A 26,314-nucleotide genomic window follows, 5' to 3' on the forward strand; every position below is an offset into this window, starting at 1 on the left:
GCTGGTTGTGGGATCTTGTTGTGCTCAAATTTGCCATTACATTGATACATTTGAACAACTCGTAAAGCATTTTGAGTTGCATGAGAAATTAAAAGGCACAATATAAATGCAAATTCTTTCTATTTTCACTAGGGCATCCCGGGCATGAGTCTAATCCTGTGTTTCTTTATGCTGGGTGATATACCTGCGTAGAGGTAATAAATGTATTACTACCGCCATACATTTATTACAAGCTTCACTCAGTTCTTTCACCCTGTGTTGCACTACTGTGGGTTAAAGTATGATTAAGAAGTGCATGAAAAAAGTCTTTGATTTTCATGGAAGTTTTTACGTGCACAGAATGATGCAGACCTAGAGTGCATTGAAGAAATGTAATGTGCACTAGATTTAAATATCACAAAATCAATACAACTTCATAAAGCAATCATAGTGGATTTATTGGATGTCAGGCTAGCTGTTCATACTTTTTTTTAATGTACAAATACTTTCTTCATTTTGTTCTCACCAAACCTGATAAAGGCTGTTCTTTGAGTAACTGAAGTAGGATTCATGGAATGCCTTAATTACTTAGAAAAGTATTGTGCATGATGAGTCACTCAGTAATGCTGTGTGAGTGAGTTGAACACAGTGAAGGAGTCTTAATGTGATGTGGCTGAAGACAGACCAAATAGGAGTGCTAGTGCTTGAAGTACCTCCAATGTCTAAAGATAAAGGAAAATCTGGGAAATAATGGAAAGTAAGGGCTCCTGCTGCTGACTCCCATCTGGTTCCTACCCATCTCCTGCACAACAGAAATTAAGCACATGAAACAGTCCACTGACTCTCACCAAGAAACCGTAGTTGAAGGTAGGCCGTTTGAGGTGTCACTGGAACCAGTCATACCCCAGCATGAATCAGTACTGTCAAAGAAAGGATATGATTAAAGGCAACCGCAATAGCTTTCAGACTTCAATTAGTTATTCAGAATCAGAGCTCCAAAATTAATATTTGTTTTAATCAGCAGTACAGTGATAATGTAGGATAGAATAGTTGTGGTATTCTGTGAAATTAAGATTGGATTCAAATACATGGGCTGTTTTTAATTGGCAGATGTGTTATGTTGTTAAGATTAAAAGAACTGATACTGCTCCTTTCAATGGGGGCTTAGTAAAGATATTGATTGATGGAAAGAGTACAACAGGAGAACACTTGTCTTCTTGCAGTCTCCCTGGTCTAATTTTCATCACATTTGTAAATGGCATGTCTGGCAAGCAAACTTAACCTCCTTTGTCATGTGGATTATGAAAGCAAGTCCTACAAAATGACATGATTGTTCCCTGTAGCAGTGGCTGGAGTTTCTGCAAATATATTAGCAGGTCAGTCATTTGTAGAGTGACATTAGCAAATCATCAATTATACTTCCCTGTCGTAGTGAATGGGCAAAAGTCTACGGATGTGGTCCCACAAATGTCTGGAATATCAATCAATCCCAGAATCTATTTTAGTTTCCCTGTGTTGGCTCAACTCAAAATAGCTTTAAAATAAAATAAATTCTGTTTTCTGAGACATGACACATCAAATACATCAATGTTTGTTGGATAAAGGGATTTAAAATGAAACAGTGCCTCTCGTACATGCGCATTACTGACAAAAAAAATACTGTTTCCATGATCAGGATTCTGCAAGTGCTCTTACACGAAAAAAATAGTCACAGCAGTATGCCAAAGAATACTGTGAGCCTTTTCCACGGTATAGTGAGCTCGTGGTTTCATTGTGAGAATCAGTAACATTTCTGTGCCTCTGGAGATACATATAGGACCCACCAGGGGTAAAGTAAGCTGATTGCCTGCAGTAAAAGCTGTATTACTACAACAATCCAGTAATTCGATGGTCTCTGTTACTGATAAAACTGAAATAGAAAACTTGTTATTTAATTAACAGAACTTAAATGCTCCAGGTACCATGGTATTTGAGGACATAACTTTTACTCTTAAGTGTACAACTACTGGATTAATGGGTTAGTTGTCATAAGATAATTATTGTCTTACCAAACCCCACCAAGAATGAGGTAGATTGACCATGCATTGGAAAAAAAAATCGATTGTTAATAATCATATGAGGAAAGATACCACAGCAAAATGATAGTGCAGGGTCTGCTAAGCAAACCTCTCCATTGCCCATCCTTTCCCAACTGGAGGGTTGTTACATTGATTAATAAGGTGGTAAAGGAATAGAATTTACTCTGAACTGTGTAAATACCATAATTGAGTAAGGTAATAATGTAAAAGCGAATTTGATTTCCAAGCAGGTATATTTGCCAATACAAATATAAATTTAACAATTAGCTTTAAGCAAGTTTTTGTGGCCAAATTCCATTTATAACTTTGAATTAATTATAAAGGCCACAGGTTCAATAAAGCATATTTTATTCACTAAGTGCATCAATGGAAAGGCATCAGCAAAATTTATTTCCATGCAGACTTATTTCTAAGGGGGCATTGCCATGATGATAATTGTATAAAAGCTGTGGGACATTCTAATTCACTTGTGTTTATAGTTTGATGGGAGGCAATGCAATTGTAAGAAAGGATAACTTTTCGAAGATTTTGATTTGAAATTTCATCTCTCCGTGGTTGAGGTTATGTCACAGTGGATGGCCAAAATGTAAGATACATTCCAATTCTTAGTGATCTCTGCCTGTCTACTTTCAAACTTTGTTGGTGGATAGACTGAAATATTTTCCTGTTTAAAGGCAGTTGAAGTTGATCAATTTCAGAAGTCAGAACATTCTGCTGTAGCCATCTGGAAAAAAATCTTTATGCTTCCAGTGAAGATCAATAACTGGGAGCGTAAGAAGGTCTTTGGGAAAGGGAAGTTGGGGAATTAATTTTTATTCAATTGTGTGAGGGAGATCTCATGCTCTCAGCCTAAAAGCTTGGTGGATGCAGAAACAGTCAACACATTCAAAAAGTACCCAGGTGAGCACTTGATGTGCCTGCACCCTATGAAGCTATAGATCAAGAGCCGCAACATGGAATTGGATGTGGATAGGTCTTTTTAGGTACCCTGGGCTAAATGTCTTCTTTCTATTCCATGACTCCATGCAAATATGCCCTGTAGCTATGATAATACACAGGCAATGACATTCAATCAACCAAATATACTCTATTCCAGTTTATAAGGTTTCCTTGGGTGTAAATGTGCTTTCAGTGGTTTAAGGCTATATCTTTATTCCTTCTTATCCATTTTAAAGTAAAAAGTAAATGGCTTTCCAAATAGTTGTTACATCTCTTTTAGGAAAAAATGTCTGCAGAACCTTTGGGAACAGAAATCAAAGCAGATGCAGCCAATGCATTCATTTACATTACATTTACAACAAACTCTTATAACACAGCTGAAGTAATGGGTAACCATCTTGTACATAGACCATATAGGAAACTGCTCTAGCAAACAACTAAAAATACACTTTATGATTTTCCAGTGAAAAATTGATACACATTGTCCTCTTGATGGACCATTCAAAGCTATTTCTCATTACTTCTGCTTGATAGACTGCTGAGATGTTCCCTTAAAAACCCCATGTCATTGTCTCAGTTCAAGTATGATAAATTGTAGGTGTTTCCTTTATATCAGTAAAAATCTGTGTGTGTGCATTAACAAACGTCCTCTTGCAATTTTTAAGAACAAGTTGTTTGAGTATTAGAAACAGAAGATACTGGAAATACTCAATAGGCCAGGCAGCATCCATGGGAAGAGAAACAGAGTTAGTGTTTCAGGCCAGAGACCCTTTGGCCACTCTGAGGAATTGGAATCTGGTTGCTGAAAGTTATCTGAATGTGAATGTAATTTCACTCATAATATGTCTAACTAATTATTTCATTATAATCTAATTTCAAACTATAAAGAAATCTAAGCTTTAGGCCTAATTCTAGCAAATACTGATATCCACAAAAGATCATATTAATTCTTCAAATATTCCTTTAAACTTTAAACCAGTTTTTATCCTATTATTGATCCTAAAGCTTGTACCCACCTTCTCCTCTAAGGCAGTCCCTTGAGATCGAGGATGACTTGCTTCCATTCCAGTTCTGTGGCTTATTAGGTGACTGATGGACCTAATGCGGGAACTTCAAACCTTTCCACAAATAGAGCGGAAGGTTCCAGGTGGGGCAGTCAGGTTGGTAGTGGTGAAGTGGTGTACTCCTTCTGCTCAGGTCTTCTATATGCTGCTGATGCACGGGCTCAAGGCCCTCAATACTATCCCTAATGCTTCTTTTTCCACTTTGAGCAGCCATGGGTCAGGGAATCCCAAATGTCAGTGGGGATATAGCATTTTCTTCCAGGGGATGCTTTGAGCACATCTTTGGATCTTTTCCTTTATCTTCCTGTCAATCTCTCCCTGTGACAGAACTCGGAATAGGATGTTTCAGGAGTCTTGTGTCAGGTGCGTGACATGGCCTCCCCAACAGAGGCAACTAAGTGCAATAAAGGGCTTAAAGCTGGGGTTGTTGATCTGGGAGACAACACTGACATTGGTTCTTTAATCCTTTCAGTGAATTTGCAAGATTTTTGCAGAGACAGCTTCAGTGATATCTTTCAAGTGCATTCTGTAGTTTAAAGTCTCAGAAGCATACAGGAGGTTAGGGATCTCTGCTACCTGGTAGATCACAAGAGCTTATTTCACAATTAAAAGTGCTATATTTGTGCCCTTTTTTAATGAAGCTTGCAATTGTTAAGGTTATTACAGATTCTTTCCATTCACTGGGTCTGAGAAGGATTCAGCTTTCCCAAAGGCTCCATAGCAGTTGTAATCTTCCATAAGCTCTTGCCAAGACAATCAAGAACAACAGCAGCAATTTATTTTTACATAGAAGCTTTAACACAGTAAAATGTCCCAAGGCAGCTCACAAGTGCATTATCAAAATAATTTGACAGAGCCATGTAAAAACAATGCAGAGCAGGTGACTGAAAGCTTCCTCAGAGGTAGCTGATAAGAATCGTCTTAAAGAAGAAAGGATGTGTAGATTTTGGGAAGGAGTTCCAAAGCTTAGGTTTACTAATGATGGACAATTAAAATTACTTGTGAGCAAGATGCCAGAATTGGAGTAGCACAAATGCTTCAGAGGTTTGTTACAGACATACAAAGGCCAAGACCATGGAGATTTTTCAAAACAAGTGTGAAAATATTAAAATCAACCTGATGCTTATCTAGGCGCTAATGTACAAGCACGATATGGGAATGGATCTTGTTGCAAGTAGGTGACAGATATTGCAATACCCTCAAGCCTACAGCAGGTATATTGAGGGAGGCTGGCTGGGAGTGTATTGGAATAGCCAACACCAAAAGGTAACAATGACACAGATGAGGATTTCAGCAGCAGATGTTTTAATTGCCAAAGTTGGGCAATATTACAGAGACAGAAATAGGTGACTCTATGATGCAGATGTGTGGATGGAGTTCATATCAGGGTTGTGAATAATTAATTTGACAGAACCATGTAAAAACAATGCAGAACAGGTGACTGAAAGCATTAAATTAAAACAAAACATACTGAAAAAACTCAGCAGGACAGGCCACATCCATAGCGAAAGAAAGTGTTAATACTTTCAGTCAATATTTTTGATTATTGGCACTATTTTCATATTGGGAATAATTTTCTTTAGTTTTAAACAAATGACAGGAAGGAGGATCAAGCTGGTGTCAGGATTTAGTAGGATGAAAGTTTTGCCCATCCAACACAGAGAGGTAGCATGTGGTACAAGAACAGAAAATGCTGGAAATTATAAGCAGGTTGGGCAGCATCTGTGGAGAGAGAAACACAATTAATGTTTAAATTAGATGCTATTTCATCTGTTGACCCAAAATGTTAAGTTGTCTCTCTCCTCAGATACTGCCTGATCCGAATTTTTTAGAATTTATTTTTAGGATTTGGGAGCCAGCATTTATTGCTCATCCTTAATTGCCCTCACGATTATGATGTGAGCTACCTCTTGAACTGCTATAGTCTGTAGGGTGAGCTTTCAATGGAGATCCAGGATTTGGACTCAGTAACGATGAAGGTGTGCTGCTTAGAGATGAACCTATAAATAGTACTGTTCATCTTGGTGGTAGAGGCTACAAGTCAAGGTAGCCTAGTTAGTAACCTCAGTACATATTGTAGATGACACACACTGCAGCCACCGTGCACTGGTTGTGGAGGGAACTAATGTTTAGGGTTGTTGGTAAGGTGCCAATCAGGCAACTACTTTATTCCAGATAGTGTGGAGCCACCTGAGAATTGCTGGTCCTAGACTCATCCAGAGAATTGTAGAGTATTCAGTCATGCTGCTTACTTTGCCTTGAAAATGTTGGAAAAGCCTTAGAGTGCCAACAGGTGAATCACTCGTTGCAGGATACCCAGCTTCTGAACTGTTCTTTTAGCTACAATATTTATGTGGCTGGTCCAGTTGAATTTCTGGTCAATGATGAGTCCCAGGATATTGATGATAGGTCTTGTCAGTGGTAATACCATTGAACATAAGAGATAGGTGGTTAGACTCTCTCTTGTTGGAGATGGCCATTGCTTGGCACTTCTGTGGTGTACACATTAGCAGCTATGCCTGAACGATGTCGAAAAGAACAAGCCAGAAGTGAGAGGAAGCAGAGTAGCTTTGTTCATCAAGGAAGGTATCAGAGTGGTGTTGAGTCGGGATATAGAGGCAGTGGATAGTAATGTAGTATTGGTTTCGGTTTAAATCATGAATAGCAAGAGAAAAAAATACCCAGGTGGGAGTATTCTACAGGCTTCCAAAATGCAACCTCTCAAATATAAGGTTTCCAAATTTGCCAATGATACAAAAAAAATGGTGCAAGGGCATGTTGTGATGAGGACATTGTGATTCTGCAACATAATATGAATAGATTGAGTGATTGGGAAAACACCTGGCAAATGGAGCTTAATGTGGGGAAGTGCAGAGTCATGCATTTTTATAAGGGGGAAATCAAAAAGTTGATTATCTAAGTAGAGAAAGACTGGTAAATGAGTGAAGTTCAGGGAGATCTAGGTGTTCCAGTCTGTGAATCACAAAAGCTAGCAGGTAGGTCCTAGAAGTAGTTAAGACCGCAAACAGTATGTTGGCCTTTATTACAAGGGACTTGGAGTTTAAGAGCGAGGAGGTTTTGGTACAACACACATAATGCTGGAGGAACTCAATGGGTCAAGCAGCACCTATGGAGGAAAATGGACAGTCACGTTTTAGGTCAAGACCCTTCATCTGGACTGAAAGACAGAGGGGAGGCAGCCAGTATAAAAAAAGGTGAAGGCAAGGGGTGGGGAAAGAGCTGGCAGGTGATAGGTGGATCCAGGTGGGGTGATGGGCAAATGGGGGAGGGGAGAATGGAAATAACACCAGACGCTGGGAGGTGATAGGTGGAAGTGACAAAGATTTGAAGTTGGTGGAATCTCATTGGAGAGGAAGGTAGAGCATGGGATCACATGGCTGTCCGGATCTTTGGTTGCCAGCCATTTTAATTCCCCTCCTCATTCCCACACCCTCGTCCTCCTCCATTGCCAGGGCAAGGCTAAAGTCAAACTAGAGGAACAGCACCTCATATTCCACCTGGGTAGTATACAACCTGACGGCATGAACGTTGAATTCCCTGGCTTCTGGTAACCTGCTCCCCCTCTGTCCCTTTTCCCTTTCCTCCTGATCTACCCAGTTCTTCCTACGCTCACCCCAGCCCCCATCACCGTTTCTTTCCCCTCCTCCACCAACTCCATCTGCCCGTCACCCACACACTCCTGGGTCTCATTCATCGTGTTTGCTTCATGATGGCATGCAATCCATGATCCTAACCAACTGGTTTATAACAGAGTCAAGCTCAGTGAAGACCAGTGTCAGACAAGGCTGCATCAATGCACCAACACTTTATCCAATCTTTCTCACTACAACGCCGAACTTCATCTTTGATGATCTTCCTTGTTGGAGTGGAGCTGAATCTTCTGAACAATTGGGAAACAATTCAACTTACGGTACCTGCACTCCAGGAGCAAGTTCCCCTGACCTCAATAGTCTAGATGCCATATGCAGATGATACTTGTGTTTATGTGTCCATAGAAATTGAGCTCCATGACATTGTCTGTGTGCACATAAACATTGTCCATCGCTGGCCATCTTCCCTTTATAATCTCAGTCCTGACAAAGGTTCTTAATCTGAAATGCAGACCATCCCATTGCTTTCACAGATGCTCCTTGAACCAGTGAGTTCCTCCAGCAATTTTTTTTTTGCTCCAGGTTCCATCATCTTTAGCCTCTTGTGTCTTCATGACATTGTTAACTTGTTCACTGAATCAGATGATAGGATAGGCTATATGATCAACATCAGCAAAACAAAAGTACCTGTAACCAACTTACCCTCTCTGTACAACATTGCTATATTATTGCCACATGTACCAAGATACAGTGAAAAGCTTTGTTTTGCATGCCATCCAGACAGGTTATGCCACAACTACATCAAGGTAGTAAAAAGAAAACAGAATGCAGAATATGTTTTTGCAGTTACAGAGAAAGTGCAATGCGGGTAGACAAAGTGCATTTCTCTCCAACAACAAGTGCTCATGGGAAAATGCTGCAAAACGTGGACCACTTCTTGTATTTCAGGAGCCACCTCTCAGTGAAGGCACTCAATAATGAAATTCACCAATACCTTCAATGCACCATTAGATCCTCTGGTCAAATGAGGAAAAGTGGGTTTGAAAATCAATACCTTACACTGCCACCAAACTCCTGGTCTACACGACAGCAGTAATCCCTACTCCTCCAAATCCACTGGAAAGATGAAGGTAATATGTCACCATCCTTTCCCAGCTCAATATTCCTATCACTGTGGCCTGAATTACTTTCAATCCACTCCTTTGGACAGGCCACATTGTTTGCATACCTGACACCAGCCTCCTGAAACTGACACTATTCCAAACCCCCTCGCAGGAAGAAATTACCAAGTGGACAGAGGAAAAGATTCAAGGATGTGCTCAAAGCCTCCTTCAAGTGCAACTTCCTCACCGACTCTTGGAAATCTCTGTCGCATGACATTTCAAAAGAGAGAGCATTTGGGGTGGTATCGAGAACCTCAAGGAGCACATAGCCCTGTGTAAATGGCAGGAGTGCACCACCTCACAAACTATCCACTCAATTGCCCCATCAGGCATCTCCTGCTCCACCTGTGGAAAGCCTGCAATTCCCACATTGGCTGTATTAGCTACCTCAGAGCCCACAGACGTGGAGTGGAAGAAGTCATCCTTGATCCCATGGTTCTGCATAAGTTAACTAGATAGATGAGATTGGAACCAGGCAAGTATATGCCCATGCTTCTTTTCCATATATATATGTAACAAATAACTCATTGCAGATCTTATTAAAGTAACACAATTTTCTATCAGTAAGAAATTATGTTGCTACTTTTTTTTTAAGAAATCCTGCTTTCATATATAACTAATGAAATGCTATACAGTGTAGCTCCCATGTACTCACTTGGGATATCCTTCAAATAAGTACTAAATTTTTGCTGTTAGCAATTGTGCACATCTTTCCCTTTACTAGAAGGCTGTCTTATGACCGGGATGAAATCTTTTCCTACCTAGTTCCAAGTATCATAGTCTGAATATGTAAACATCAAATTTAAATTATTCTTGATTTTAGTATTTGCTTGCTATCTGGTTTGACTGAAATCATCTTTCACATTTTAAAACATTCTCAAAGCCAAGTTTACCACGTTTGTCAAAGAAAATCATAATCTTATATCAGTGTTGACTCACGGTCTATAAAGTGTCCTGAAAAGGTGCTAAAAAGGCAGCAATATAATTTCTTATCAATGCAAAACGGAGGCAATTTAAGTCATTCTATTCTAAAGCAATAGTTATATAAAGAACTCAAGGAATGGAAGATTATCTCTGTAAGAGTTCACAGAAGATTACACTTAGTGTGGACCATGCAAGAATTACAACTTTGCTACAAGCAGTAATGAATCGGTGGCAACCCTGCAGGGTTCCAGCTGGTAAATGCCCCTTCAACACAATGTACGGTGAATTCTTATAGCATTCACAGTACTTACAGACTCTGCATTAAGAACTAAATAGTCAACAGTTATTTACTAATAACAAGAATTCTGAACAGTTAATTCAGAATCAGATTTATTATCACTGACTTAGATGATGTGAAATTTGTTGTTTTGCAGCTGCAGTACAGTTCAAGTCACAACATCTATAAATTACAAAAATAAATAAATAGTGCAAAACTTAAGAAACAATGGGGTAGTGTTCATGGACCATTCAGAAATCCAATGACGGAAAGAAAGAAGCTGCTTCTGAATCATTGAGTGAGATTCTTCAGGCTCCTGTACCTCCTCCCCGATGGTAGTAACGAGAAGAGGGCATGACCCAGATGGCAAGGGTCCTTGGTGATGGATGCTGCCATCTTGAGGTACCGCCTCTTGAAGATGTCCTCAATAGTGGGGTAGTGGGGGGGGGTGGTGGCTTGTGCCAGTGAAGGAGCTGGCTGAGTCTACAACTCTCTGCAACCTCTTGGGATCCTGTGCATTGGAGCCTCCATACCAGGTGGTGATGCAGCCAGTCAGAATGCTCTCCAACATATATCTGTAGAAATTTGAAAGAATCTTTGGTGACATGCCAAATCTCCTCAAACTCCTAATGAAGTAGAGCCACTGGCGTGCCTCCTTCATGATTGCATCAATGTGTTGGGCCCAGGATAGATCCTCTGAGATGTTGACAACCAGGAACTTGAAGCTGCTCACCCTTTCCACTGCTGACACCTCAATGAGGACTGGTGTGTGTTCTCCCGACTTCACCTTCCTGAAGTCCACAATCAATTCCTTGGCCTTGCTAACATTCAGTGCGAGGTTGTTGTTGCAACACCACTCAACCAGCCAATCTATCTCACTCCTGTGCACCTCCTCATTGCCATCCAAGATTCTACCAACAACAGTGGTTCTTCGGCGAATTTATAAAAGGGGTTTGAGATGTGCTTAACCACGCAATCATGAGTGTAGAGAGAGTAGAGCAGTGGGCTAAGCATGCATCCTTGAGGTGCACCTGTGTTGATTGTCAGTGAGGAGATATTATTGCTGATCCACACTGACTGTGGTCTTCCAATAAGGAAGTCGAGGATCCAGTTGCAGAGGGAGGTACAGGGGTCCAGGTTTTGTGGCTTGGCGATTAATACCGAGGGGATGATGGTCAATTCCAATTTGCTCGCAACTTAGTGCATTCTCCTTTACTCTGATGTGCTGATCTCTGAAACAATGCTCATCGCAATGTGCTCTCATAGTAAATGAAGGCCCTGGCAAATATCTGTTGGAATTGCATTGCCTGTGTAGAATTAAAGTGAGGCATTTAAAACTGAGAAGGCTGTAATTTTATCAATAATGGATTTCTATTATTCCTGGTGATACAGGTACCAAAGGGGAAGCAAAGCTTCTGGGGATCAGGCAGGAGAGAGAAGTTGAGGTCTAATTAATAGGTCACTTAACCAAGTTGTAGAGCAAGCTAAAGGAGGTCTATGCCAAATCCTGCACCAATTTCTAATGCTTTATGACTATTATACTCAATGTTATAGGCTGGGCTCTACACTTGCCAGAGGAAAGAGACTCATTGCTTTCAACTACTGCTTCTCAGTATGCTAGTTTCACGGGCATGATTTGCACCTCTGTACTACCTTTTCTATGTATATAAGAAGCTGAAAAGCTACTCAAAAGCACAGAGAACTTCTTTTTAAAATGCTGCAGATCAGGCAGGATAAACTGTGAGCAGGGGACAGACAAGGCTGCTAAAGTATGGGAAAACAGAGCACATGTAGCTGGGAATTAGTCAAAAGTACTTGTGTCCAATTAGGACAAGCCATTCACCCACAAGATGGTTGTTTGTAAATGGATCAATCTGAAATGCAGAAATTTGTGTTTGGCTCTTAATTCTTCCACCATCTATCCACCAATGTCATATCTTTCCATTGGTGGCTATAATGGTGATTTGGCCTTGGCAAGATCCCAAACCATGCATAGCCTGTCCTCAAGCAGTGGGCAGACAATCAGTGTTACGTGGCCTCTTGCACTGCAGTTGCAGGTCTCACATGGTCCTATTTCACTCTGTACTAGCTGACATTAGTACAAAGGGAGCTTACAGCCTTCTGGTTGGTCCATTTCTCCTCTGCATTTCCAGGAAAGTGTTCAGACACCCCATTTCCCCCCATGAAGATAAGTCATGCCCACTATCACTCCTTGTAGGTGGTCCCAGGTGAAGTGTTGTCCACCTGTGTTGTTATGATGAAACTCTTGTGCAATCCTCTGCAAAGGTGTGGGCCTGTTGAGGGGGTCTATCTTTTCCTTTCTCCTTGGCTGGTCACAGCACCCTGGATGTTCAGTGGTGATATTCCAGCGAGGATGTAACGCTGCCTGCATTCCTGCACACAGGCAGCCACTGATGGCTCTACAACTGATATTTAGCACTGGGTCATTTTTATTTTAAATGTACACATGGGCAGAGTGCTTCCATACTGGGCAAGCAAACTGGTACTGAAGTAATAAGGAAAGTGCAGATATTCTAATCCTGACTGGGTGTGTCCATTTCAAACTAATGACTTCCAGAGAATATTCTTTCAGGCACTGAGTTAGCACATCAATGTTCTCAATGTATGATTATTAATTAGCAATTGAGTTTGTGGAAATATATTACCCAGAAATTGTATCACATGTGGTGTGTTCTGCTGTCTCGAGTAGCTGCACCTTAAATAACATACTGTTTGTCACAATCTGCTTTGTTTAGCAGCAGTGCATGTGGTGTACCTTCCATTGACTTATCAGCTTCAAGGTCAAAGCAAGGTGGAATTGGAACTACTTTGCTTCTCTAACCATTCCCTCATTACAACTGCATGTAGTTCATGCAGTGCTGTATCAAATGATGTGCTTTTCTGTAGCTTCTTCATCAATTGCTGTGCTATAGATTCTTCTATGTATTCACTTGAGCCAATTTTGTGTCAGTGATCTATCTTCTCTGTAGGAAGATACACGTGGCTGTGTCTTTGATGTACATTCTGTGGTACTGATCTCAAAAGAGATCTCCAGCTGCCAATATCTCCCAAAAGGCTTGTTGAAGATCATTAGAAACTAACTCCTTTAGTTGGGCTCTACCTGCCAAACTATGTACTTGGCATCCTGTGCAGTGAAGATTTTTGCTCTGTTCAGATCTGGAACTGGAAAGGAATCATTAACTCATGAAGACAATTGTTTTCATTAGTCTTCATGAGAGTTCCTCTTCAGTGGCACATTCAGATCATCAGAATCCAAACAGATCCTGGGCTTATCCAGCTGATCAACATACACCAAGTTTGATACTCAAGGGGTGGGAGTGTCACCTGATGCAATTATCCCAGTCTTTCCATTTCTCTTTGACAGCAAATGGAACAAGTCTTGGAGGATATACAGGCTATTCTCACCCAGTTCAAAATGGTATTCTCTCCCTCCTTTCCACTTCCTTCAAACACATCTGCAAAATCATCCAGTCGTTGCCTCCTGTTGTGTGCAGAGCATGCACCCACAGGAGCTGGTACTCTCATGAGGTTCTCTGTTTATACTTGGATCCACTTGCTGGGCTGCATGGCTTAAGGATTGACACACAGTTCATTCACACAGAGCAAGCTCTGCTTTCCATACTTCATCATATTCAGTTTGAATTTGCCCAGTGACTGTACACTTACAATGGTGGCACATGCTTAGCACTTCACCTCCAAGTCTTTTTGCAAGCTTTTTAGGAATGACATTACATGTTGCACCACAGTCCACATATAACTGCCTCTCCCTTCTATCCCTATATTAGTAAAGATCTGTATTGAGAACTTGTCCTCCTCTGCTCTGTTCAAATGTTCCTCTGACTTTGATCTAATCTTTTTTTCCTCCTCACACATCTCACATAGCTGTTGTCAATTTGTTTCAGAAGGAGAACTGGCCTTGTCCCTTTACTGGCATTAATTTGCTTGCTATTAGTCCTCATCCCTCTGCACGGGATGAAAAGTAATTCATTTTTCTTTACATTTATGTTATTCCTTCCCATAGGCTGGCATTTTCCCTGTATTCAAGTTGTTTGCCACTATATTTGCATACTTTAAACTGTTACTGTTCTTTACCTCTTGTGCTTCTGCTTGAGTGCATGGACAGAATGTGTTGTCTGCCGTCCAACTCATCAACTCTGGCTTTGGACAGCTCAGGGACTTACAGGATCCATCAGAATTTGCCAGGTCCAAATCTAGTTTTCTCAACATTTGTTCTCTCATTCCTGTATCTCCAATCCAGTGCAAAATCCTGATTGAAATAAAATTCTCAAATTGCTCTGAGACCATGTTTCATAATGTTCTCTCCTGTAGCATTTTAAAAAAACATGCAGTTCCTTGGTTGTTTTGTTTTACAACTATTTCTGAGCAATTCAAGCTTGTAACATGATCATCCTCCATCTTAGAAAGACCCTCTGACCTGAAAATGTTTGAATGGTTACAATTGTTTTACTGCCGTTAGGTTGTATTAGATGCAAGATTTCTTGAAGCAAAGTGCTGGTATGTTCAATATTGTGCAATTGAAAATAAATTTAACCTAAAGTTTATCACATATGCAACCACTTGAATGTTGAACCACATTGCTTGCAAACTTTGACCAAGGACATATTTCATGAGATATCCTGGACGCTCTAAATCAAATTCCATGCCGAGAGTGTGTGGGATGATATTTTTCCCTGCGTGATGCTCCTGGGACATTACAGGGGAATTTGGACCACATCATCCTGGAGGTACCCCTCACCGAACATTTCAGTATCCCTGACCTGGGATCTCTGGGAGGTCAATTACTTGCCCCTCACCTTGGCACCCTCACCCCCAACCCCTTCCCAATTACACTAAAACAGTTGAACCACTGATGTGCCCTGACCCCCGACGGTGGTCTCCCATTCTTCCTGTTGTTCTTGAATGACTACTCCTACATCCACTCACATCCTCTGCCCCAAAGCTTTCCCATTACTTCAGCCCCAACCACCACCTCCTCAACTTCACAGGCCACACGGTGCACTAAAATTGCTTGGCATATATTTACCCAAAGTGGAGTATAATGGCGAACAGGGCCACAAAAAGAATTCACTTCTTTATACCCAACAGAATGCGGCATTAAAAAGTCAAATTATTTGCTCCTTTCACAGTCAAAGGTTTGTTTTGGACCTAGCAGATCTCATCTAAGAACTGATTGTGGATTTTATTTTCTCATCAGCACAAGGGAAAGTCACTGAAAATTACACTGTTCAATGGGCATCTTCTGGTAGCCAATTCCAGGACTGAAAACAACAGATCAACCTACTTCACCAGCGTTGGTTGAAGGGCATGACACAGCAGTAAACTTCAAAGAACATGTGCTTGGAAAGGGAAGTGATGCCTTGTCCATAGGTGTTTAAAGTATCCACTGTGTTTTGGCAAATTCCAATCAATTACACAATAAAATGTGGTTAAATAAATCAAATGGGATGTGTCATTTGGAGACAATATCAATATGATCAATCTTACCAAGCAAGCCCCTTTAATTTTTTTTTAATTGTAATTGTCTGAAAAGGCAATTTATATAACTTCTGCTAAAGTGTTTAAATTTACCACGGCAAAAAAAGTAGAACTGGGAGGACGTAGGATGGGAAACGGGTGGAGCTCTCGGGAAAGAGCAGGGCAACAAGACTGAAGGGATTTCTCTGCCAAGTGCCAGCTTAGACTCCATGGGCTTTTGAAGCAGCAGCACTTTGACAGAGGGTAGTATTCCACATCTGAGGTAGAGGGATAGTCAATGGGATAGACCCTGCATGATGCCTCCACTGATGCCATCTGACCTGCTGAGTTCCTGCAACAGTTTGTTTTTTGCTCCAAGGCAGATTCAATCTGAACTGTAGATAAATAGGAAATTATTATAAAGTCCCATTTCTACCAAGCTTGGGCTCTCATGGTTCAGGTACTGCACTCTGAGCACACAGCAAGTTAGCCACCAATAAAACACCATAATAAATTTCTAGTCCAATAAATGACCAAAAGGTAGTTGTGAAAATTGTAAAATTAATATTGATATGCTAATTCCAAAAGTCTGGAAATAAAATATCACGATTTTTGATTTGCTTTTGCAAAGTTTGTTTCTTCCCAAACCCACCAATAAAATATTGTCTGCTCGGTGCAGAATCACAGAATGGCCAGTGGAATCAATGAAGAACTGCAGCTTCTCCAGTGTATCCACGTAATTAAAATCTCTGGTTTCTGGAATCATTTTGAGAGACAGCAGCTGGTGAGTGATAGTCAGAGAAAGATATGGAGAAAGAAAAAATGGTGCAGATGCTGCCAGGTGGGGAGGGTGGAGGTAAAGACAGAGGCTGGAAGTGATGTGGAGACCCAAGAGACTGCCAATGCTGGAATCTGATAAATAAGGAAGGTGATATGTGGAACCAGATAAGGGAGGGACGACGGGCAGATAGGAAACACAGTGGGTAAAGTGTGTGGGAGAGAGGCAGACAGGACCAGGTGGGGGAGGAGAGAACCTGGGTGGATCAGGAGGAGAGTGAAAGCAGCACAGAGACTGTGGGTTACCTGTAGCTGGAAAATTCAATGTTTATACCACTGGGTTATAGACTACCCAAGTGGAATATGAGGTGTTGATCTTCTAATTTGCACTTGGCCTCATCCTGGCAGTGGAGAAAGCCGAGAACTGACCGGTCAGTGTGGGAATGGGAAGGGGAGATGAAAAGGCATGCAACCAGGAGCTCAGGATGGCGACTGTGAACAGAGAGCAGGTGTTCCGTGAAATGGTCGTCTGGAACTAGCTGATGCAGACGAGGCCACATCAGGAGCACAGAATAGAGTAGACAAGGTTGGAGGTGGTGCTTTGTCTTACCTGAAAGGGCTGTTTAGGTCCCTGGCTGGTTGTGAGGGAGATGGTGGATGGATAAGTGTTGCACCTCCTATGATTATAGGGGCAAGTGCCAGGGGACAGGGAGGAATGGGTGGTAAAGGATGAGTGAATCGGGGAGACAGAGAGAGATTGGATCCTACAGAAAGCAGAAAGGGTTGGGGAGGAGAAGATGTGACTGGCAGTGAGATCCTGTTGCAGCTGTCGGAAATGGATGCAAGGGTGGTAGAGTGAAAAGTGAGGACCATATTAGCCAGGTAACAAGTGGTGTGGAAACTCAGTAGATAAGAACGGGCTGTGCTTCAGGCTGAGAGGTAGTCATGCAGAATACACTTTTCTGCTGTAGTGCATTTCCAACAAAGTCTCATAACATCTTCATTGGCTTTGAGAAGGTATTTGACAACAGTTAGCGTTGTGGCTTGTTTAACGTGCTCTAGTAGACTGCATCCCAATGAAAATCAACAACCATGGCCTGAGGCATATAATGGAGACTCTCTATGAAACTAACGTAGGTATTCATCTCCATGGGAGGTACATTAATAGCCCTGAGACATGCTGATAATACTGATCATCTGGGACAGAGGCTGGAATGCAAAACGATTGATGTAGTACAATGCCAGTAAAAAAAATAGCTAAGTAGGAAGAGAAAAAGGAGAAAGTCATTTTCTTTTCCTTACCATGTCTGTGTGCAGACTGTGGAATAGTTTGGGGAATGAAGAGTCAACTCTCATTTCAATGAGACCAATAAATACTTTGGTGCACCAGTAATGTATGTGTGAATGAGAGACTTGAACTGTCAGAAAACTATCAGAAACTGCCCGCAATACAACGCTTGATAAAAGATACCAAAAGCAAACTGGAAAGAAAAATAAAATTGTTCAATGAGAAACTTTCCAAGTTGGAAGGCAGTAACATATACCAGAAAAAATATAGCTGGAACATCCAGAAGAAACTGACAAACAAGAAAAGGGTTGGCTCTGTATGAAATGACACCATGTGATACTGGAATGGTTAAGGGTAATACTTAGAGGATTCCATTTCTTTTGGAACTGAGATACTTGTGTAGATATAAAAGATTCACAGAACATCCAATATTCCTAGTGGAGATTGCCAGATGGCAGAGCAATGTCAGTTTCCTGACCTTGCAGACATTTCATGAGGTATGGGAGACATAGTTCTATCAGTTAGTCACCAGAAATAAAAGGGAAGATAATGAGGCTGCATGAAAACCTACAATAATAAACAGAAAAGGATGAAATTTCAAGGACTATTACGGTTGGAGTCAGGTCAAGTCACTACAGTAGGGCTTTCACTGCCCAAAGTCTGAATAGATATGGAGTGATGCAGGATCTTTCTTGAATTTAAATACACTTTTAATGTACCTTATTGCTGACCAACATGAAGATCAGTTAACAGACCTGTCATACAATTGTCAATAGGCTGACATCAATTTACATTCCAGACTCTGGTATCACTGTGTCACCATTTTAAAAACCAACTGATCCAGATTACAAAATGAGCCAGTTCAAGACCTGGTAAGGACAATCACTGAAGTTACCTTTGGATGTGCATAACTAAGAACTAAATACAATTCATAATTTATATTGCAAGGTATAAACTTATGAAATTTATGAATTTCACTAACCACATGTGCCCAGTAAATCGGATTACCATATTCGAGACACTTGCGTCACACTGTCTCCAATATCTGTTGCTTCAATTAAATGCAAAATGGTCACCTAGACTGCATTTGGTCTCACCAATGTAGAAGAGGGTACACTTGGAGCACCGAATGCAGTAGATGATAGTAGACCATTTCGCAGAACACCTGCGCTCCTTCCGTAGCCGCGATCTGCATCTCCCCATTGCCAGTCACTTCAACTCCCCCTCCCACGCTATCACACACATGTCAGTCCTCGGCCTCCTCCACTGCCAGGAGAATTCCAAGCACAAACTGGAGGAACAGCACCTCATTTTCCATCTTGGAACCTTGCGGCCTAATGTCATGAACACTATAAATAATCCCCACACCACCACCCGCACCCCCCCCCCAACCATGCTTCTTCTTTTCTTCCCTTTCCTATCCTCTCTCTTTTTTCTACCCCCTTTTTTCTCTCCTTACCTTTGACCCATCCCCCAGTGGATCTGCTCTCCCCTCCTCCCCTGCGCCTGCCTATCACTATCTCTTACCTGCATCTCCCTATCACCACCCTGTGCCCACCCTGCCTCCCCTCTTTTGTCCACCTATCACTGCTCTGCTCTGCTTTTCCTATATATTGGGCTTCCCCTTTTCCTACCTTCAATCCTGACCTGAAACGTTGACCGCCTGCTTTTCTCCACAGTTGCTGCCTGGCCTGCTGAGTTCCTCCAGCATCATTGTGTTTTTCATCTAGATTCCAGCATCTGCAGTCCTTTGTTTCTCTATTAGAATCAAACTCCCACTGACAAGCTGTGCATGCTAAAATCCATCCTTGATGTTCAATGCTCCAGAGATCTTTGCTCTGCTCTGATCTGGCATGACATTGATGACTTTCATTGAACAATGGTTCTTCTTTATCACCTTGTTCAAACAATATAGATCCAAGCAGATCCTCAGTTTATTGGCACTAAGTGTAACATCTCTTACTGCTGCAGAATATATTTTATGCTTTCAATTGTGAACATCCATTTGGCAAGTGCAATTGGGCAAAACAATGTTCACAAAACTGCAACATGCATGTTAATACTATGCATTTAACTGCAGTGACCATAAATATGTAAATGGAAGATAATGTTAAATCCTTATTCAGTAAAGACAATATTTTTCTACAAGACATACTCCAGAGTTATCGAATTTGCAAAGTGTATAAGATATTTGTTCTGCTTTTAAGAGGAAATTTGGAAATCTATTTAAATTCATGAATCTGTGGCATGTGTGGTAACAGAAGAGGGGAGCAGTCCTGAAGGATTTAGCAGAAGTACAAAGGCATAATGACTCTCCAAGCACCTGTGGTTTTTTACATTACGAAATGATGGATGTTAATAGCTTACACATATGCTAGTTATTCTCTTTTATTTGCTCACATATTTACATTGTGAATAAGGCAGTGTTTTACCAGACAAATCAAATTCTGTTGACAGCCAACAAAATACCAGATAATCTCCAAGAACATTGCAAGCAGCACTGTGGGCTGAAGTGCCACCATCAAAATCACTTTGGTACCTGGCAATTGCTGAACAAAACATCTGCCAGTCTAATACCTGCCCTTTTGTCAGCTTTAACAAGAAGCTGCAGCATGGACACTTGGGAATTAGTTGAGCTTAAATGCGCTTCCTAATGATGTTCCGCTTGTCGTCCGTAAGTAATGAACTGCAACTCTGCAGCGATGCTGATAGACAGCTCCTGCAAAAGTATTTTCACAGTTCACATCTTCTCAGCATCCATCAAGCACTTTTGTGGCATTAGCCAGATTCACACAGAACACTGATGCTTCAACAAACAGCATGTTATTTGTGTGTGTGCTCACGCGTATGATAGGTTGCACAGTCAAATTAACCCACCGAGCAGATTGTGCACAGAACGTGTACTGCAGCACCTAGTGCACAACTGTGCAAGTTCCACTATAGAGTCACAAAATGCATAAACTGGAAAGGAAAGGTAATTCTTCAAGCACCTAGTTATAACGTTTGGTTTTTCAGTGGTACTCAACAATCATTAAAGTACAATGGTTAATATTGAATTGGAATGTATTATACAGAATCTACTAATTTAACCATGTAACTTTAGTTCTTTCCATTATCTTTTAGATTTGTATTTGTTGGCTTGGCATGCGGCAAGCAGAGAAATCCATTGCTATCTTTGAGTATCTTCAATCCAAATAATGTGATTTTCATGGAAAACATCAATACATTGAGGTTTGCCTTTCCCATGCACATCACTGACCATGTACCAACATATGAATAAGGAGGAAGGGGTCATGTGACCTGAAACATTTATTCTGCTTCTCTCTTCCCACAGATACTGCCTAATCTATTCTATCTCCGCCGTGTTTTGCTTTTAAGGTAAATGAGAAGCCTGCCTTGTGTAGCTTGAGGGCAGCCTCAGCTGATGCAAGGATGCCTCAACCCCACACCATAACACTTGCCCATTTTTCCATTCTTCCAAATTCCAAATACCCTGAATGAAGCTCATTTCGCTGATCCCTGTCCTTTATTCCAGCAACTGTTAAAATTATGAAACAATCACTTTTTGCTCTGTGTCCCCATAGTGAGATCACATTCAGAAGTACAAGTTCCAACATTATCCACCCAAAGTGAAGGGTATTGTAATCACGTAGAGTTAACCAGCACTGAAACAGGCCCTTTGGCCCATCTCATCCATGCTAACCATGATCTACGCGTGGCATCATGATAGGTTGTAATCAATGGCAGAACGAGTCATCCTGGATTTAAAGTTATTCCGTAACATTCCCGTTGGCATATCCTGATTTTTCAACCCTCTGATGACACTTTGGATTTGAGAAGTTTACAAGTGCATTTGTTACTTTAACAATCTGGTTACTTTACACAATATGAGAAAAAACAAACATCCTGGCACGAATTCAGTTGCAACAGGTTGGTGAGGATTTGCTCACCTGAAGGCAAATGGAGAAGTGGTGCAACGTTTATTCAGTTGGTTGGTTCTGACAAATGCAAACAACATGCTTAGGTATTTATTTCTCCACAGGAGTTCTCAGCATATTTCAAATCCTGCCCTATAACCGTCTCATGCCACAGATAAGTAGGAATCTCCATTCCATTGAACTAATAAACCTTGCCTCCACCCCAGAGTGATGAGTGAACTGAACATGCAAAGACTTATAAATGGATTTTCAGTAAACTTGAATTTTTTTTAGTAACCATGGCATCCACAGGGAGCAGTTGGTCATTCCTATGCAGTCTCATGGCAAGTTGTAGGCCAGAATAAATGCGAGCATATTGACACAAGCCCTGAAACTTTGAACTGCTTTTGCCCTAAGCTCCATGGCAAATGAATCATCTAAGGCTTGATTTATTTGTTCCTGTCTGGCAAGGGCAAAAAGGGGAAATATTTTAAGCACATTCGCCCCAGATGATTTCACACAATTGGATGTAAAGTAGCAACTCAAATTTGCAGTTAACACCTGGAGAAAAAGATTTGCATTTACTCTGAGGTGTTCATTTGAGAAAATTAGCATATTTAACAAACCAAGTATTCTGGGAAAAAGGAAATTAACAAAAAAATTAGATGCTTCCTTCCAGGAAAGTGGAAAACAAATTCAGGAATTTATTTTTTTATATTGCAAGTAAATGCCATGTTTAATGTCTCCCGCTGTTCAAATAGTGACATGATCAATTTAGCTGTGAAGAAAAACACAGCTGAAAGATCTCAATGGGTCAAGAAGCATCTGTGGAAGCAAAACATCAATACATCCCTTTTACCTCCACAGATGGTGCTTGGCCCACTGAGTTCTTCCAGCAGTTTATTCTTTTTGCTCCAGATTCCAACATCTCCAGTCTCTTGTCTCTCCTGGTCAATTCAGTTATTTGGAGCACTCACCTCACAGTTATTTTAGCGACCGAGTAATTTTCAACTTGTCAGCTGTTACCTTTCGGTGTACTGACAAGCTGTATAATTAATCACAATGGGGCACAGATGTAAAAGTACACTTTACACAATAGCACATCCATAAACACGTAGTAATATTTTCATTTTAAAACCAGAGCTGGTAATTGTCTTCCAGAGGACACTAGAAGCAAAATCAACATTGTTAATTCAAAAGACTTTTCTTTTAAATTGTGTATCTACAGCCATCGAAGGTTCAAGAAAACATCACTTGGCAAATAGACAAGTGAATTTACTCTTCTGTGATATGTTTTAATAAAGGTAGTTTGAACCCTGGAGTGAAAACAATACACCGTGCTTGCTTTGTAATGCAGTATTAATGAAAACTACTAGCAGTGATATCAATTTAATAACCAGCTGCCAGACATCAACATAACTTTCAAACAGCACTGCAAACGTGCACCACTTCTATAACAGATGTAGGACTAGCTGCACCTGCCATCTACTTTAATGTCTGTAGGATAGACAATCCCACAGATACATACAAACGGGCTTCTGGCAGAACAAAATGTGTCCTTTCTGATAGTAGGCAGTGTTCAAATCATATCCTCTTGCATCTGCCTCTCTTTCTCCTTCATTTCATTTGTATTTGGTTAGATAAAGCTTCCATAAGGTTCATATTGAAGATTTGGAAAAGAACAGAAGTCTCTGATGTTTATCCTACAGCCAGTATCACTACAACATGAGTGCCATTTATCATATTACTGGGAACAATCATTGCTATTTTAAGACACTTTGTTCTTACCCTCTTTGTTGTTGCAAAAACATTTAGTCTGGAGAGCTCCCAAGTCTGTCCTCTCTCCGTGGAGAAGGCTACTGCAAGAAATCTTTTCCTGACAACAAGTTATTTATTTAATAAAATTCTTTGTTTCAAATTCTTACCATTTCCCAATTTCACCCATTCCCTTCCCCCACTTTCTCAGCTACCTAAAGTTCTAATGAAGGATTCCAGACCTGAAACATTCATCGCTTCACCTTCCATTAAAACAAGTTACCAGGTTAATTATTTCTTTGCTGTGGAATCTTGTTATTTACAATGTTGTTGCTGGTTTCACTACATTTCAAGCAAGACCACACATTAAAAAAATCCTTTGTTACGAATTGGTCAGGTCATTGAAGATATAAAACATACTTTATGTGAAACATCCCACAGAAATATCATCTCATCCGCAGTAACATCTAATGATAGTCAATTTATCCTGGCCCTGTCAGTGATGCCACATCATTTGTATGAATAATTAAAATAATAAATGGATTCTTAGTTAATTTTACATGGAATGGTACAACTTAATGCACATTGCAGATGTGAATTTATTAAAATGTGGTGTGGTGGTGGTGGGCTAGAACTAATATTTTGGACTCTGAATCATAAAGAGACTTTAGAAGCATGGTTTCTGCTTTCAATAATAGCTTTGCACGGCAGCGTAGCGGTCAGTGTGATGCTATTACAGCACCAGTGATCGGCACTCAATTCCCGCACTGTCTGTAAGAAGTTTGTACATTCTCCGTGTGTCTGCGTGGGTTTCCTCTGGGTGTTCCGGTTTCCTCCCACGTTCCAAAGGTGTACAGGTAGGTTAACATGGGTTTAAGTAGGGAGTCACAGACTCGCTGGGCCAGAAGGGCCTGTTACTGTGCTGTATAAATAAAGTTTTTGGAAAACGTAACCAAATCTGCAGCAACAATGCATTTCAACTAAACTTATGTTAAAGGGTCAGGCAGCAATGCTGTGAAGGAAGCTTTATAACTTTCAGACATAATAATTGTCCACATTAAATGTACCAGTGTGCTATGAGGAAAAAGGGCACAACAATGAACTTTTAAAAGGAGACCGAGCTGAAGGTAATGCTGAAGGAAGTGAAAAATAGCAACCCTATCTCCACAAATGGTAATTCATGCCCAAAGGCCTTTGGAAATGTTAATTTTCAGATTGTTAGACGGAATGAAACATGTTCAAAAATGCTGATACTTTAACCTTTTCTCAGGTATAGGCATTTTTTTCTTGTGGGTGGCACAGTAGCATAGCGGTTAGTCCGACACTATTACAGCGCCAGCGATCGGGGTTCAATTCCTATCGCTGTCTGTAAGGAGCTTATACGTTCTCCCGTGTCTGTGTGGGTTTCCTCAGGGTGCTCCGGTTTCCCCCCAACATTCCAAAGACGTACGGGTAGGTTAATTTGGGTTAAAAGTGGGCGGCGCGGACTCGTTGGGCCGGAAGGTCCTGTTACCACGCTGTAAATAAAATTTAAAGATTTAAAATTTAAATTTAAATGGGAAAAGATCAGACAGAATGACATTTCCATTGCTAGTTTGAGGAACAACATTTCATCTTCCATCTGAGCATGTTGCAGACTTCTAGACTCAATATCAAATTCTCCAGTATTAGGTAACTTCTGGTTGTATCAGAACTTGCCATTCTGCCAGTCATTCATCTGTGATTTTGGCTGAGTTTTTTCCCCCTCTCTCAATTAGTATAGTCTGGCCTGCTGGGCATGTCACATTACACAATATGACACGGTAGTGTAGCGGTTAGTGTAACACTATTGTGGTGCAAGCGTCCCGGGTTCAATTCCAGCCACTGCCTGTAAGGAGTTTGTACGTTCTCCCCGTGTCTGTGTGGGTTTCCTCCAGATTCTCCGGTTTCCTCCCACATTCCAAAAACATATGGGTTAGGAACTTGTGGGCAAGTTGGTGCCGGAAGCGTGGTGACACTTGCGGGCTGCCCCCAGAGCACTCTACACAAAGGTGCATTTCACTGTGTTTTGATGTACATGTGACTAATAAAGATATCTTATATTATTAACAATACACAACACAGACAATGAAGCATGTAGTTCTAACTGCATATTAACTTGGTGTTTTATTCTACCTACTTAAGACTAACTTGCTTTCTCTTTCCCATTGAATTCTCCAACTTCAGGGAAACTGCAACCCCCTCTGTTCCTTTCTCTCTTCTTCTGATTCACCCAGGTCCTCACATACCCCCTTCGTTCCAATAACAACCGTCCCAGCCCTTTGTTACCCAGCTTCTTTCCCCTTCCCCACCTGATTCCATCACCCTGTCATCCACACACTCAACCTACTGGGCCCCCTATTCGCTCCCCCTATCTGCCCACCATCCCTCCCTTATATGGTTCCACTATTCACCTTCCTTTCATATCAGATTCTATTTAACATTCAGCACTTTATCATCTCCACTTATTACTTCCCAGCTTCTGTCACTATCTCTACCTCTCGCTGGCTCCATCTGCCTATCAACCCCTCTGCACCAGGATCCACCGATAGCTTGCCAGCTCCTGCCTCGCCCCTCCCCCTCTTTATACTTCCCTTTACATTCAGTCCTGATATAGGGTATCAACCCGAAACATCGACTATTCCTTTGCTTCCACAGATGCTGCCTGACCTGCCAAGTTCCTCCAGCAACTTGATTTTTGCTCCACGTTCCAGGATCTGAAGTCTGTCTCCCCATTTCTCTTTCCGTATTCTGATAAGGTGGGTGGTCTCAGACCTAAAAAGTTAACTCCATTTCCCATTCACAGAGGATGCCTGACCCACTGAGTGTTTCCAGCATTTTCTGTTTTTATTTCCTTAAGGCCAATGGACGATTTGCAAAACTGATCAATTTATTGACCACCAGCAAACAGCATACAAATGGAACAATCAATGGGGAGCAGGTATGCACATGGAATAACAAAATTGAGAGATTCTTTTTGTTCTGCACACAGTTTTATAACATGGTGCAACTTAACTGCAGATCTGGT

The 26,314-nt window shown here is 41.0% G+C and overlaps 1 long non-coding RNA gene across 1 annotated transcript in view; it reads left to right on the forward strand.

Moving 5' to 3' along the window:
• Positions 1-26,314, forward strand: part of LOC127581408 (uncharacterized) — a 54,271-nt gene that overhangs the window by 19,851 nt on the left and 8,106 nt on the right. The window contains exons 2-3 of the long non-coding RNA XR_007957951.1: positions 25,945-26,045; positions 26,147-26,227. This is a non-coding gene — a long non-coding RNA (uncharacterized LOC127581408). The remainder of the gene's footprint in view (positions 1-25,944; positions 26,046-26,146; positions 26,228-26,314) is intronic.

This window comes from Pristis pectinata, chromosome 21 (assembly GCF_009764475.1).
Source record: "Pristis pectinata isolate sPriPec2 chromosome 21, sPriPec2.1.pri, whole genome shotgun sequence".
NCBI lineage: Eukaryota > Metazoa > Chordata > Chondrichthyes > Rhinopristiformes > Pristidae > Pristis > Pristis pectinata.